The sequence below is a fragment of the Metopolophium dirhodum genome, chromosome 1, assembly GCF_019925205.1.
Source record: "Metopolophium dirhodum isolate CAU chromosome 1, ASM1992520v1, whole genome shotgun sequence".
Classification (NCBI taxonomy): Eukaryota; Metazoa; Arthropoda; class Insecta; order Hemiptera; family Aphididae; genus Metopolophium; species Metopolophium dirhodum.
Window position 1 is genome coordinate 60,295,622 of NC_083560.1, and position 18,393 is coordinate 60,314,014.

Below are 18,393 nucleotides of genomic sequence, written 5' to 3' on the forward strand. Positions count from 1 at the left end.
AAGTATATCTGATTATGCTATATCCCTGAATATTTCATTGCAATTCGATATCAATTCAAAATTAAAATAATGAATAATTTATTAAATATGATATAGAGGCGATGAAATGCACACTATATAATATTATCATATTATACTTAATATACATATTATACATTATACAGGTATCACAGGGTGATTCTTTCAACAGTTATTGTCTGTAACTACCAACTCGTTATCTTGAAAAGCATTGATTTTTTTGCAGAGTATATTTTTTACATAGTTAGAAGTCATTAAAAAACAACATTTTAGAAAAAAAACTATATTTTTTTTTTACTTTAATCGTTCTAATATTTAATAGTTTTTAAATTGTTTTCATCACAGCAAACATTTTGAGTTTCCTATTGCAAAGCCAAATATTTTTCTAAAAATTACGATACACAAACATAAAATAACAAAATAGGCAAGTACCTAGTTAGTTAGTTATAAGGATTTGACGTTTGAATGAGCTAGGAGTGGCCAAACTTATAAGTTATAACTATTTAGGTACCTACTCATATTATACAAATTTATAAACTTGACTATTATAACTTGACTATTATAGATAATATACAATATTTTGTTGAAACATTTCGCAAAACGTTTACACCTAATTAATATTTTATGAAGTTTTCATATTCTTTTCCAAAAACTTGAACATACTTAAAGTGACAGTTTTTGAAGAAGAAACCATTCAGTAGGTTAAGTATTTTTAAATATTATCAGTGACTAATATTTTACGGAAAAAAAAAACAAAATGAAAAATCATTTGTAAACATTTTACATTCTATTAACATTTTTATGCGAAAGCGCACTAAAACGTGAAGTAGGTACCTATACATATCCAACAAAATAGAAACTTGGATAATAAAAATTAAATGAAAATTAGTTGGATATTATATTTTAATATAAATCATTAGATATACTGTGAAACAAATTTGTAGATTGCTAAATATATTTATTACGACTGAAAAGCGTTTTATTTTTGTGGATTAGTGGTCCAATAATTAAGTACATTAATGGCCTCATTTAAAGCATAACACGTCAGTTTTTTCAAAGTTCATAACTCAATGTTTAAATATAAAAAACAGGTAGACGATAAATTAAATTGTATACGAAATGCACTATAAATGTACGATAAATTCAACGACACGTGTATTTTGTTTGTTTTTTAATCTCTCGGAAAATTATTACACTTTAAATCGTTTATTACAAAAAAAAAAAAAAAAAACAACACAATACATTTATGCATATTTAGTGAATAACTGAAGCAAATAATTGATGTGAAAAAAAATGTTTTGGTTTTTTTTTTTGTAAAAGGAGGGATTACACGTGTTATAAAGTGTTATACCACACCACTATATCATTTATATTACGTAGGTATACATTAACACTATTAGGTAATTGATATATTATACATGGCTTCTACAGTTCTACCGATACCCATTCGACTATTCGAGATTAACAATCTAAACTATAATATATGCATTTATAATTTAGATTATAATATGTCCCCCGCTGGAATCAAATGGTTTTTGATATTATAACTATCGTGTTTTGCATTTTGTCATTTGTTATATACTATTTGCAGAAGATTATTCTTCGGTTGCGCAGTGTAAAGTCTGATATTATAATATTAAGTGGTCTTTAATTTTTCGATTTCTTCTTCGGAATCTATGTCGACGGTCTAAACGTATGCCTATATGATATAGATGAGTGGGGAGTAACCGGATCTACTATACAAATCATAATACCTATGTAAGTTTAGCTAGATGAGAATTAATACAATATTATTATCTTACAACTGATTACAGCTGTTATTCGATTGATTGAAAAATTGTTTTCGTTCGGAAAAGACAAAAAAACTGCGGCACAATCGCGACGCATCATTATACGCTGGACAATATCATATTATATTATTCTAAGACTAGTTATGTATGGATTATAATTATTATTGTCTGGTGTGACTTCCACAATTATTTTATTTACCGTTTCTTACTCTCTCCTTATTCTGACGACTTACATAATATACAACGCGTCCTATATATACATCCATACCACGGTTGATCAGCATATTATAATAGATACCTATTTTTTTTATACATAAGTGCAAATAGAGGGGGTTAGGGGCTAAGTCCCTCGCAAAAGTATAAATGCCCCTCCGAATATTTCCTAATTTTTTTGTTAAGCCTATTCAATATTTTTGTGGGCAGTAGGGAAATTTAGCCCCATAGGCGTGCGCAAAGTCAGGGGCAGCGGACATTTTTATCGGTCCATTTTTACATACAAACGGCATATACTAGACCTGCGAGACAGTGATGGTAATTAAATTAATATCATAATATAGTGTAGGTACCTACTGCACCGTTACATGATGCGGGACACGGGAAACTCTAGTTGTTTTTAGTGTACAATAAATTGCACTAAAAATATATGCCATACAAGTCTTTAGTGAATGTTAATAATTATAATAATGTACTGCGGTCCGTGTTTTAGATGGACACATAAAAGATTAGCTTCGTTATTCAATACACTTTTTGGATAAGTAACTTATTTTTCATTGAGTATTATGAGGTGGCCCAGCTTGGACAGTTGAACCTGTTCAGGGGTAGCAAGATCACACCCTGCTGCCCCTGTGCGCACATCTATGTTCTGCCCTCCAAAATCTCTAACGCTATTTATTTTGTGCCATTGTTTATATGGTACCAAATAAAGCGTACACACCACCGTCGCGGTTGTCGTGTATTTATATACCGCAGACGTGTCCAGACCACAACCGTTTCACACCCCGCGATGTCGGACTATACAATGTATACATAAGAAAACAACAAAATGTTCCGGTTTTATAATAAATTTGTCACGACGGCTGCACGCATAACCCCGTGGCTGTTTCGTATTGTGTCATAATAATAATGCGTACAATACCATAGTATAATATATATTATGAATAATATTACTACATAATATTATACGGACATCGGCACGCGACGGGTGCTGTACATTGTACGATTCGTTTTTATTGGTCGTTTCTCTTTATTTATGTACATAGACGATTTTACTCGTACAATTATTATTATATACAAACCGGAGTACAATATAATATTATAATACGGTATCGGACAACGAAACGTAATTGTTCGCACGCGGTCTTTTCCGACGAGATCAGTGGACACACATATAGAGAGTGGATGCATAAATAACGATAATGACGATATGGTCTTACTACATATTATCCATCATTGTATATCATGTGACTGTTCTATTGTTTGTAGTTAACTAAATATTTACAATGTCGGCCACACATTTTTTCGACCGTTTTCGATAATTTGAATTGTATGATCGTTCCCGGTTGATTTCCCTATTTTTTTTTTTTTTTTAGTTTAAATTAATCATAACAATTATTATTCATTGTCATTATATTATAACTAGACATAAACACGATAGCTGTTGTGTGTAAGGTATTTATTCGCCTAGTCGTGTATCCCTCAATTAAACACCTATTATAGTATTATATAGTTGCGTATACGAAGCTATCTAAAAAGCATCAATTTATTCTATTCGTATATTTTATTTTTAATACAATTATACTAAATGTTTATTTTCGGTGATTATCTGCTATTAAAGTGCTTAAACTTAAATATATTTTTGTCGTTTAAGTAGATTTGTATTACAATTCCACGAAGAAACCTATTTTGTTTTTATGAAAGCATAAGTATCTACTAATAAACCTACTTTTTTTAATTGTCGAGTTTAAGTAGATATACACCAAATACATATTTAATTAATATACCTGCATACATTTATAATTAATATTAAATTATTATGTTACTATGATGCTCACATATATTTTGTAATATTACAGACATTTAAAGTAACTAAATGGTTTATTAAAAAATAAAAATACAGGCCTACAAGGTATTTCAACAATATTCATAAATATCCAACACTGCAATAACGATGAGTGTACGTTAACATTTAACAATGTCTGTTTGATTACATAATATCTATTGAATTATTTTCACGATCAGTTACGAGACGTACACCTACACAGTATTTAGTGTTTTCTACACAGGCTGGTTGAAAATCCTTCTTATTATTTGCACACCACGCCGGTCGATTTGATTTTTGTCCGCACCCGTGCAGTACATCGTGGTCTGACTCGTTCGTTAATAATTATTAAACAGTGGAAATGGATCGGGATGGGAAAAAGGGTCGTCGAGCGCGTGGGCCCGCGAAGCCGTATGACGAGGTGCTGAAGCCTTGTTCGTAAATCGCGTTAAGCACACACTTTCTAGTATAATTTTTCACACACCGACGTACACGCTTGGACACGGTGTAATAGTCCTCGCCAATGTGTCCAAGTACGCACACCCGGAAAACGGTCGCGTGAGACTATATCGGCTTTTACTTGTAAGGCATTCCGAAAAAAAAAACAAAAAAAAAAAAAAAACTCCATAACCCGTACTCGCCGTTACGCACATCGAGGGGAAAGCGAGGGGATAAAGTAAAATAATATATATACCAATATTATAAAAAAATACCGTCTGGTTGTTTTTTCTTATGATAAGAAGGGATAAGTCCAAATATGCAATCATGTCACCGTAATGGCTGAGAGCTTATATCTATAATACAATAGCTCAGATACAAAATCGACTAAATAATATGGGCGAACGGATATAAATATGACCGAGTAAAAAACTGATTTAGTGATATGTTTCAATTTGATGCGTGGTTAATAAATTTATTTCCAGGTCGACTTAATAGCATATTGTTATATATATATATTTACTGATATATATGATACAATATTTAATATTTAGTTTAAAGTAAAAAACTAGTAGGTTATACCATATATGTATATTGTATGATATGTACGTGTCTTTTTGTAATTAATAGCGCAGCCCTCAGAACAAGTCTCATCTAAACGAGTACCTATATCAAATTCATTGTCCACTTAAAAAATACAATTTTATTTTAAATGTAGGTACTTATAATATGATATTTATTTATTTTTATCAAGGTCATACATTTTAATTAAATCAAAATACCTAAATCGTTTTAATTATGTAGATATTTTAATTCTTACGGTCCAAAAAAACATGTATAGTTGTGTCGATAATAATGTTGGATAGACTTTAGGGTTTGAAATTAATAGCACCCACTCTAGCAGTTAGTTGTAATATAGGTTAGTGCTTGTTGTGATGTCAGAAATCGAGAGAGGGTCATAATTAAACACGTCCCCGTCTATAAAAATCATTGACCTCAAAGTTTGCCCTGTTTATCCCATATTGTACTAGAAAATATTACTTGTTAAATGTGTATAGGTACAAATATAAATATATAAAAACGTTTATTCGTCAACATTTGGAAAAACGTTAAAAGATATTTTGTAGGCATGAGTTTTGAATAATGTATAGGTATACAAACATACATTTATTATCTATATTTATCTATATTTATATTATATTAGTTATATTGTTTCTACATTTATTAAAACTCAGTACATGTAGGTATGTAGATAATATATTTTTTTTATGGATTATATTTAATTATTTTGAACGAATTAAACACGGCAAATTATCTTATACATTGATATAGTGCTGGATAAAGACATACAAACTCAACATGATAGCCTCCCTTAAAAAATGGTTAGCCAGTAGCCACATGTGTTAAATATGTTCTGGTGAGACCAATGCATGTGCCCCAGAATACATTTTAAAACTAAAATCAGGTATAACTTTTTTATGCTTAGTTTTTGTGTTCTATGTGTTAGTGTGGAAACTTAAATTGGTTTAACAATAGTGTGTTTTTTTGTCCACAAAAACGTTTCGAGGTAGTAAAATTAAGTACTCCGAAAGCCCCAATATCGATTAGGAAGTAAGAAGCACTGCAGTTGGTACTTTAGACGGGTCATTGTTGTAAATGTCTATAGCAGTTTACATGAAAAAAATATTACAATTTCGTTAAAATGTCGCGATTGAAAACACTTCTTAAGAGCGTGCCTACTTATAGTCTTATCCCAAAATGCGGTAAAAAATTTTTAGTATAAAATAGAATAAAGTATAATATTATAAAATAATTAATTATTAATATATGGGATACACATAATATTTTCAAAATTTGTTTATTGTATAGGTAGAATACAATAATAAGATATAGATAGTTGACGTAAAAAAAAAATTTGTGTTTAATTTATCGGTACCTAATTTGGAAAATAAATTATAAAATATCTGTGATTTTATGTGAAGATATTAACATTATGCTATTTCCTTAATAGGTATAAAACAGAAAAAGTAAAAACTGATATAGAAGTATCCGAAATAAAATCACAAATATAAAATAACAACAACTACTTATAGTTATAGTTACTTATACTTATATGTATAATAGTAATAATTTTGACCCATTATTAGTAACAACTATTTAAATAGATTTTTTTATAGGTATATGCGGTTAACCGGTTGGTGGTAAGTGGTAACTGATAACAATATAGTAACAACCACAAAAAATAAATAATAAAATTTATAATAACAATTTAATTACAATTTAGTTTATTAAGTACTAATAAATACTAATAAAAAATAACCGATGAAAACAAATTGGTAAAATTTTACATTGCACATTTACAACACATATTATACTCATATCTCTAATTCTATGTTTGGTGAATTTTTAAAAATAATATTCCGTACAATTTATTTTTATCGGCATTTCAATGTTTAAAAACCAATTCATTATGAACCCAAAACCAGCAAAATATAAACTTAATGCAGCAGTCATCTTAAAGGTAACATCATGATAACACCTATGACCACTATGTCCTAAACTTATAAAAAAAATATCAATTATTTTGTGTACTTTTTTAAATGTTATTATAACTATTGAATTTAAAATGATAATTTTCCGTTTTTATTTTAGATTTCAGAAAATCGAAAAAAGTAAAAGAGTCTGTTATAATAGAAGTATCATCATAACGCGATACGAATCCATTATTATTTAAATTAAAAAGTACAGGAACAGTGGTTTCAGTGTTGGACAGTGTCGTCTCGGTTCGTTTGGTTTAGCCATAATTCATTTAAATTATACGTAGGTATCGGATAGGTTGCTCAAGGGTGTTATTCCAGCATATCCTTCTTTTGGCCCAGTTGAAAACTTTTTTGAATATTTTTTTTTTTTTTGAAATCTGTATTTCAATTTTATAGATATAAATTATAATTAATAGGACGGTAAAATTTAAAAATCCAGAAAGCTCATTCTGTATAATTATCCTAAAATAAATTAAATATACAATTATTATTTTCCATCATAAGGTACCAAGTACTAATATTGCATGTATTGCATGGCTTTATAAAACATATACTATTATAATATATTATGCATCTTATATTAGGTACCTATGTGGTTTAAGTGCAGAAATAAATTGCAAGAAAGAGATTACAAAATGTAATAACTAAGAAAAAATTGTTCGGGTTGAATACGCGCGATTGACTAAACTGTACATTAAGGATTTATTGTAGTTTTTGATATTAAAATGCTTATTTATAATAAGCTAAAAACTGAAATCAACTTTATTTAGGCTGTTTTTAAAGGAAAATAATTCAAGCTAGGTATATTTTTATTAAAGGTATTGATTATTATTTATTTTATAGCTGTCACATACCTAGTTTTAGCATACACTAAATAATATAATATTTACATGATTGTAAAACCAATAATTAGAAGTGATTCATTCATCATTCCACTAAGAATCTAAAAAATCACCAAACTATCGATAAAGCAGTTTTTTTTAAATGTATATTATCTTCAAATTGTTCCATTTAAAATAGCTATATTTTACCTTAAAATGTATTAATACTATATAGATATCTTAAATTATAACTATAACCGATAAAATTAAAAAAAAATGAGTATTAATTATGTGGTATAAAGTACCTTCCTACTTATTCATTAACTTCAAATATTATTTTTTATGACAGCTTAATATACCGATTTCTATAAATTTTGTTCAAATGGGTAATCACCAAATCATTAAATGATTTAAGAATATCTAAATAATTATCTTAAACACGTTTTTAATGAAATTAAAAAAAATATATTTAACCTTTTCTAAAATAATTATGCGATATCTATAATTTATTTGTTTGTATTAATAAAATAAAATATTATATGTATAATAAAATATTTAAATAATTAAAAATGTATGTGAATTTTTCTTTTATCTATATTATGATTATAATAATATGTAAAACTATAAACATTTTTAATTAATTAATTTATTTTATTTCAGCATAATTCAATTTATAATACAATAATAACAATAATAATATTAAGAGCTGATACGTATACCAACTGAGCTTAACTCATATCTATTTATATGATAATTGTCTATAAAGTAATGATATAAAGCGGAACTAATGAAAATTGTTACTTTTTAGGTATAAAAATATAAAATAATTTGTTTTTACCAAACATTATGGATTTATAATTTTCAGAAGACGTTAGCAACTGTTGGCTGTCGTCATTTTTTTAGTCACGAGAGAGGGAGAATACCCCTTCTCTAGGAAATAAACAGACCCGAGTTAGGTAACTACCCGCGTGCACTGTAGTGAGGTGATAATGACCCTGTCCCGTTAATGACTGATTCAGTTTTTGGTAAACCTGACGCTTAATTACCTAATGTCTGATAATAAAAATAAAAAAAAAATTCATCACGGTAACGATTTTCGCGATAGGTTATCCATAAACGTATAATATTTAAATAATATTATAGTTACTTACTATATTATGTATAAGTTCAATCGAGTTTCTTAGTTAATTCGCCATTTCAAGTTGCCATTGAAATAACATTGTAACGAATACGTTCTAGGTGCACACTATTGTAATAATATACACAGCATTAACACACTTTGTACACGATAATCCGCGAATGTATGTATTAGAAGTGTTTCATAACAGTGACTCAATTGGTTTTTTTCTTTCTTTCTTTCTTGTTTCTTTTTCTTTTTTTTCTATAATCGGTAGATACGATGCGCTAATATAATAAATAAGCGCATAGAATATTTTGGCAGATAAGGCGTATCCAACGCACAGTGTGATAACTATGTAACATCTAATTACTATACGGAGTGCAATAAAGGTCGGGCACGTGCAACGTGCATATTTTAATGACGTAATTGATAACATTTTTCTTGATAATTTATAGGTACATTTTTTTTTTCGGAAGTGAAGTTCGTTTTTAAAATTGTTTCTTTGCCGTAAATACTATAATGTATATATAATAATATTTTATTATGTGTATAATAATTGGCAAGGCCCTTATCAATCCGACTTGCCGTAAATTATTGGCCGCAAACGAATTTAGCCGCGTATAAGCTGTACAGCGGACGTATATATAGGTACTGAAGCAGCAGGTTAATCATCATCCTTGATACATTACTTAAAGCTATTTTTTTATACAATTATGTATACCGTTTAAAACTATTATATATTAAGTGGGTATACCTATACTTCTTCGTGATACGGTTATTGTTTTTACTATTTTTAGATAATGCCACAGCTATTATAATATTATAGTGTTATTATTTTACGCGTTCAAATGGTTATTTTAACCATAATAATATTGCGTTTACCTGATAACTGGAGAAATACCTTTATTTGTTACGGTTAAAAAACCAAAGTTTATTGGCTCGATATCAATTAATAATTGTTGGGTGAACAACCTAGGTACTAAATGTAATTGCGCTCGTATATTATCATGTTGAAGTGGGCACCGGCCGATAGCATCCATTAAAGAGAGTTAATATAACCGAGAGTATATTTCTTACCGATTTATTTATACATATTATTGTTGATCTTTACGATTTATTATAAATGTGAAATGTTAAAAAGAGGTCCACAACGCAGATATTTTTTCCATAGATATATCGATAAAAATGCAAATACAAAAAATAATTAAATACAAAAATTAATACGAAAATGGATACAATTTGTAAAATTAAAAAGAATAATTAAATTTGATGTGGGTTTAAAAAAAATTGGATGAAATGATATAAAGTAGCACCCAGTGACACCACTTCTGCTAAGTTTAAATCTAAACCAAATTTAGTTAAGAGTGATCTATATGATAGCAGATGCGAAGTATGTACATATAAAAATATAACAGTTAATGATTCATTTTCCAAGCTCACTTTAGATAAAAACCAGATCAAAAAGGTCTAGAGGTCAAAACCGAGATAAGTCAAAATGTGAGTTGCAAATGTCCCTTAATACATTTTAACATACAGGGTGATTCACCAAGCATGCTCTTTTCTGGCCATATTTTTTTTCATTTAACAATGAATTTATTCAAATTTTGATTTTGATATTTTTAAGTATATTCAAAGACCATATTTTTAATTATTTGCATTTATAGTACCATATTTTATAGGAGCGTTGTAACTTTGTAAGGGGTACATCCTTTTTTTCAAATTAAAACAAACCTTTTTGCTGTAAGTTATTAAGCAGATGATTATTTTAAAATTGCCGATGTATTTAAATCAAAATTCGAACGATTAATTTCTGAGTTAATACAATATATTATACACTTAGGAGTTAGGATGTTATGAATTTAGGATACTAGCACCAAAAATGGTTTTACTATAAAAACATTATATAGATTAAATATTGGATCGAATAATAATTACACTCCAACAATTTTTACAAATCATAAAATGTTGATAGCTTATACTATTTAATATTTATTAGCGTTTTTCAATCACCAAACCTTCGTAATACTTTCCGAACCCAATTACCACGGAATTATATTTATTCTTAGTGTGCAAAGCAGGGACTGGAACCTTACCAAAAAGATCCGGTACCCTTTGAATATTGGGAACCAAAACCTCACCGAAACCCTTATTTAAATTAATTTTAATACCAGAACCTCACTGGAACCCTTTTTTAAATTAATTTTAATACCAGAACCTCACCGGAACTCTTATTTAAATTATATTAAAAACCAGAACCTTACTGGAACCGATATTTTTACTTTGCAAATTTTTTTACATAAGTATAAAACCAAAACATGTAACAAATTTTTATTTTTTAAAAACCAAACCCGAAATTTAGTTTTTCTGGGAACCAAACAGGAACCGGTACCGTAAAAATCATCAAGGTTCCAGTCCCTGGTGCAAAGTTAAAAATATAGTCCTTATTAAAACGTTGGTATATATTAAGTATACTTAAAAATGCTAAAAGTCATGATTTGAATAAATAAATAAATAGTTAATCATTATTAATGGAAAAAATGGGGGTTGAGCATGGTTGGCGAATTACTTTGCTGTCTGTATATAGGTACTACAAAATAATGTGCATAAGATTCTACTGAAACTTATACTTTCCTACATATAATACCGTTATTTTTAAAAACTAAATATTAACATACTCTTTATACTAATCATTTGAGTTAAAAAAAAAAAATTACTTAAAATACTAATCATACACAATATTATATATTATTACATATTTCGTAATAAATAATCTACGCGCCTGCAGTCTGTATTTTATCGTATTTAGATCCAAAGCCGATTTCGCTGATCCATACCTATACATCGTTAAACAAAATAATTTTTACATCCGATAGTCGGCAGATTCACTTATTTAGGCGAACTAATGCATTCTTAAAGTTCATCACTTAGGTTCAATGTCAACGAGCTGTATTCAAAAGCTGTTAGTTGAATGTACCTATATATTTCGTGTAAACAAGTACCTTAATAGGAATTTATATTTGTTTACTCTGTTATTAATTTAGGCTCTTGGATCTTGATAACTAATTGTTAGATATGATAATATAAGCACATAATAGATAATAGCTATAGGTACTATATTATAGTTATGAATTATTATTATGATTAACAGTAGTTGTAAAAGCATACCTATACCATTGTAGGTACTTCACATTAGTAGATCTTCAAATAACTTTAACTATCACTTAAAATATTTTATTATCGTATGCGTGTATATTATGTTGTAGGCAATTATATTATTTAAAATCAAAAATAACAGAACACTGAGGTTTCTCACTTGCACGCGATTGAAATATAAATTAAAACGTTTTAACACAATAATATAAACTATGATATTATGACGTTGTAATCGAGTTAGGCAAAAATAATCGACTGCGTTTCTATCTATAGTTGAAGTATTCATAATACACTGATATTATATTTGCGTGTATATATTATAAATGTGCACAAATCAATTTATAGATGAAATTTACTGGCTTTTATAGAAGTATAAATTATATTGACCTATATAATGTAATGTACGTAAATTCGCACAGCTCTACTGTTGAAATGCATATGAACACGCCCGTCCCGATAACCACTGTATATAATATTATATATATGTACAGTATAATAGGTAATAGTGTAATACTCTTACATAAGCGGGGCGTATATTATATTATATTCTCATTAACAGTTCAATCAGATTAACACAAAGTATGTTTCGACTAATTTACTAAAACATTTTCAATTTGCACACTTTTGTCACAGTGATGTCCAATATATACTCAGGTACGTTTTACACCGCGTTCACGCGTACATTATGTTTATTTTCTGTAAATGGCATTTCACTGCGTATGGAATATAATATATTATAATATATATATATTGACTCGACAGTCGATTACGTGTGTTTATTTTTTTTTAAATCAAAATAAAATTGTATGTCATAAATTCGCATACCTATAAAATGTTATCTTCGAAAATACCTATAGGTACCTACTATGATAGGTGCTTAGCTACGCTGAATGTGAACTTTGAGTATTGTTTATTAAACTGTACAATTATAAAGAGAACCTCCGCGGTTTGATCATTAAGAGTCGATGTCTATGGTTATATAAGTACATTTGATTGCAATTATGATAAGTGATATTATTCATTTTTATCGCTCGTTACGATTTTTTATTTCATCCATTTGGCAATTATACTGTCGACTATGATTTCTCATAAAAATGTACCAAAACATTACTATAATACATATTATTACGTACGGAAAATGGTAATACAAATAAAATATTAAAATAATATAAATATTATAATATCGTACAATACGCGTAATATATGATAGTATTTTGAAAATGTATCAACTGTAGTGATGATAAAATAATTGTGAATCGCGCGACTCTCGTCGATATTATACGGCAATTTACAATAGGCCTTTTATTATTATAGCCTATAAGTAATAGGTTAGGAGATGTATATACAGGGTGATTCACAAAATATGTACTCTCGAATCTCCACCCTTTTTTCTTTAACAATACAGTTGTACAAAAACTTACTTATGTAATTTTTCAATATAGGTACTTATATTGTTAAATACGACATAATACTTGAAATTTTCTGTCCCATTTAAGGAATGTATACCTAACGGCGAGGATAAAAAAGTTATGCATTTCAAAATATGAACACCTCCCTTTTTACTTTAAATTATTTGGTAGATGATTTTTTTGAAAAATGTTGATTTATCTATTTAAAAAAGTTAAGTAATTAAACATTATAATTTAACCTACTATATGGTCTACGAATAATAGATAATATGCTTATACTCATATCATAACATAATATATAATATTTATGTAGTTGGGCACTTATTATTACTCCGTACTTCAGTACGTACTTGTAAAATGTATAATATAAGTTATAAAATGCTAATAGATTACTTTTGCTTATAATAATTTTCAAATCAACTGCAAATAGCAAATATTATATCCATTTTAATTTACTGAGTTATCTGGCCCGGGTTAGTATCATAAACTATTATCATTAGTACATAAAGTTTAATAAGTCAGATACAGCTCATTCAAATTTTTAATTAGATACATAAATATGTTCAAAAAAAATATCAGTTGAATAATTTAAAGTATAAAAGTGTCGTTTTCGTTTCAAGAATCATAAGAACACTCTTTAGTTAGTTAAAAAAAAATCAAATATTCCACCATAATAATATATTTATATGGTATTTATGTACAGATACAAGAACCGGTCCTGGAACCAAAACCTTTAAAAAAATAAGAACCGAAACCGGAACCAAAACCTTTATTTTAATAAATTAAGTACCGGAACCGAATCATAATTTTTAAATACAATAGGTACTTTAGGTTCAAAAATAAAATAATTTTATTTATCATAATTCAATGGTATTACTGTCTTGTGTATAAACTATAATATAGTATTATACATATCATGTACCTATGATCATATGAGTTTTCTAATGTTTCTCATACTATTAATTAAGCCTGCATTCCGGGTAGGTATTTAAAATTATTATACTTTTCGGTACCTAAATTATGTGGAACCGGTACCGAAATTATTTGGAACCGATACCTTTATATTTTTTTTTTATCAAAAAACCACAACCGAACCGGAACAGTTGTTTTATTTTTGGAGAACTGGTACCGGAACTGATACAGATAAATTCAAAAGGTTCCAGTCCTTGCTTATCACCCAACGTTAAATATAACTTTGATGGCTAAAACTTTCGGGGCCGATCATCTTGACGGTATTTCCCTAAATGGCTCTGCGGTCATAGTCAGACAGGGGAAGTCGCTCTGCATGTATAGTAGTTGTTGAGTAGGTACCTATATTGATTGTACCTATAGTTATTGAAGAAAAGGTTACTCTAATCATAATGGGTACCTATGTTGAATTTAAATTCAATGAAATATCAATGCATATGGAAAGATATTTTGAGTAGAGACGGTTAGGTTAGGTTAGGTTACCAATTGGTCAGCTTCCCAGGATATTTTAACCTACATATAATACAATATAATAAACTTTTAAACTAATTTAAACTTAATAACATTTTTAATTTAATTGGTCATGACTTCAGACTTTTTTACACTTAAGATTTATGTATATATTATAGTTTAAAGTGTTCTACAATCACATTTTTTACCCAACCGTACTAAGTGCCCAAGTTTTGCACTTTTAATGTATGACCTAGAACCCAAAATATTTTGAAAATTTAAAATCTTTACGGTCATTAATTTTTGAATGTGTTACAGCAACTTAACACTATCAATGTACTTATGTACTTCAATATCTATAATATGTACTCGTTTTTTTTTTTTTGAAAAGTACCAATTAGGAATTTTCACTTTTCACTTCTTCCTCAGCTCTCCACAAAGTGCCCCAACTATACTATAGATCTGATTTTCCACCCAGAATCCACCCTATAAATGTCGAAGATCGAAGTTTTTACCGGCTTAAGAAGTGACGCCAGACTAAAGTCGGACGCGGCTCCGTTGTCATAATCTAAAACCGAATGTAAAATATATTTTTTATAAAATCAAACGCTTTGAAATCCGGAGGGAAGTTTTGTTATTCGTTCCCGTCGGATTTCTCTCTCGGGCCACTACCAAGAACTGCCAATGTGGTCCACGGCCATAATAATATTACGAACAGCTAATAACAATATTATAGTCGCACAGAGCGCTTCTGTTGCTCCCCTGCTCTGAAAATTGTTTTATCTCGTCTCGCGGCTAATCAGTTCCTCGAATCGACGTTCGACCGGCGCCGCGCGGCGCACCGAAGTTTTCGCCAAGATATAATAATATAACAGGAACGATACCGTTTTACGATACGATTATAATTATTATTATTATTATTATTATTTCACACGTACTCGCACGTCTTCGCGATAATACGGAACGGACAAGAGAAAATAAAAATTCGCCACATCGATCGGGTGGCCGGGTTTCGAGGGGGTTGCCTACAGCGGTGGGGCGGAACAACCGCGGCGTCGGAACCACAGCGATAATAATAATAATAATAATTGATAAAAAAGGTGTGGGCAATGGCCGTGTGCCGTGTAAAAAAAATGTTTTAACAATAATAAATTCGAGAAGGAATAAAAAAAAATTCGTCGTCTACCCACGGCCGGCCGGTGACTCGCCTTCCCACCGGGGCCATATTCTGTGAAATCAGCAAGACTCTCGCGGGCATTTAACAATATGATATTATTTTTGTACACACATACGACGCACATACATAATATTATATACATATCCGATATGCGTATTATGTATGGCGTGTGGTTTTTCATCCCGCGATAATGCTATATAATAATAATATTATGTTGGCCGCATATTATTATTATTATTATTATTGTAACGTCGGCGTCGTGCGACCGGTCCGGGCCCTGTGAAACACCTCGTCAGCGGTAACCCCGCGACGACCGACCGACGCCGACTTGCGCACATAATATAATATTTTCACTATCTCATAATATATTTCGCGTATTATTATGTTGTATCGTAAATAAAATACATCGTTATTACATTTTTATGCATATAATGTTAGATTATATAATATTATTATTATCACTGTCGTCATCACCATTGACATCGCGGCCGCCCGAACGTGCGATTACGCGTTTTTTTCCCAACGCACATTATGATATTATTTACCTACACGAGTGTTACAGCAATACAGTATTGTGTTATAATGTTATATTGTATTATTATTATTATTAAAGTACCTGTGTGTGCGTATGTGTTTTGTGCGTTTTTTTTTTCCATACGATTTTTGCAACCGACCAACTACAGTCTCCGTCGAGATAATAATAATGCATAATATAGACATAGGTTGTGCGTTACATTATGTCCCATCACAATAATTATTATTATTTTCATATCACGACGATTATCATTACATTCCGTCTCAGAATCCCACACACGCGCATCACTCATACGGTGTAGGTATATGATACTGCTGCAGTTGATATATAATATATATATATTTATATACCTACAGCACGTGGGATTTTCGCAACAATCGTATATTATAATATTATGTTGCACCCGTGTGTGTGGCCGTGTACGTTGATCGCGAGCAAAAAAATACAAATCGTCGGTGTTTCTGTTCCCCAACGAATCTCGGTGATGTTCAAATGCGTAGGTAGTATAAATGTATATGATAATGACGAACCGCGTTCGATGTATACTTTGTTATATTTGAGGTAGATGGCGCGTATAACCCGAAAGAAGCATTTAAACGTTTTTTAAAAATAATACGAGAAAAATAGCAAAAGAAAAAAATAAATAAGCTTCAAATACCTAAGTAGCCAAAAACAACCTTTTTTAGCAAAAAAATACATAATTATACAAACATTCACTGACCTTTTTTTACGATTGGGAAACACAAATATCATTCAATGCTAGACAATGCTTCCCTAACATTTATATTACAATTTATAATTGCACATATTTATATAAATTTGTATGTTGTGACTACATCATGGGCGTCCAGCTATAGTAAGTAAGAGTTGGAATCCCCAGTCTTCACCTATGATGTTTTTAGTTTTTTTTTAAATGTCAATTTTTATTTTATATTCTAGTGTTTTTCGCAGGGGAAAATAGGGCCACCGGGACACCGTGATTTTCCTGGTGGGTCACTACATATTTTGACAAAAAAGGGACTGATCCATACCTGATGGTGAAAAATACTGCTTGTGTACATGCATACAAATATTTAAAGTTAATAAATACAGTTGTACATATTGAACCCATTATTTTATGTAGACTAAAATCATGTAAACCACAAAACACAAACAAAACATATGCATTATACCTATCTTTAGTGTTATAACTTTCTACAAACATATAGTTATCTGAATATTGAATTATTCAATAATGTTACTATGCAAATTACAAAGAAACAAATCAGTGTTTAGATCAATGATTATATTATCATTCTAAGAATGAGCAGTTGGGAAAGCACCGGATGGTCATCAATTGTAGACTATATCATATCTTTATCTTTATCTTGGAATTTGGACATTAATTTTGGGCTATTGTTAGATGTTGACTCATAGTTGATAATTTAAATAAACATTAATGATTAATACCTATTAATATAATATGTTCCTATTTCGTATTTATCTATATTCTAAGACATGTAGCACATTAACAATCATTACTAAATACAAATTATTAGCAATTAATATAAATAAAAGTATACACGATTAGCCATAGTCCTTTTACTTGTAAAGTGGCTCATCATATACCAAATACATTGATAGTCACGTGCCAACATAGCACAGTGATGCAGCCCGTTCAGTTTAAATATATATATATATATATTTAAATATTTTACTGTATTAGAGTGACTGAGTAACCAAAAATCGCCACCTATCTTCACGGACTGGTCTATTAGTAAAATGTCTATGCGATTATCGATAACAGATGTACAATTTTATCTATTTAATTTGTAATGTATAATTTATATTTTCTCATAAATATTTGTGTGTAGATGAGTCCTCAGAAATATCTTCAGCTACACATATTTATTTGAGAATACAGCTGCCACTGTTCTTTGAAAAAAAGGAGGTGGG

At 29.5% G+C, this 18,393-nt stretch overlaps 1 protein-coding gene across 1 annotated transcript in view; it reads right to left on the minus strand.

The window, feature by feature from the left end:
• Positions 1 to 12,001, minus strand: part of LOC132936183 (mastermind-like protein 2) — a 28,821-nt gene extending 16,820 nt beyond the window's left edge. The window contains 1 exon segment of the mRNA XM_061002876.1: positions 11,937 to 12,001. The gene's annotated coding sequence lies outside the window, so the exon portion shown is untranslated.
• Between the last annotated feature and the right edge of the window lie 6,392 nt (positions 12,002 to 18,393).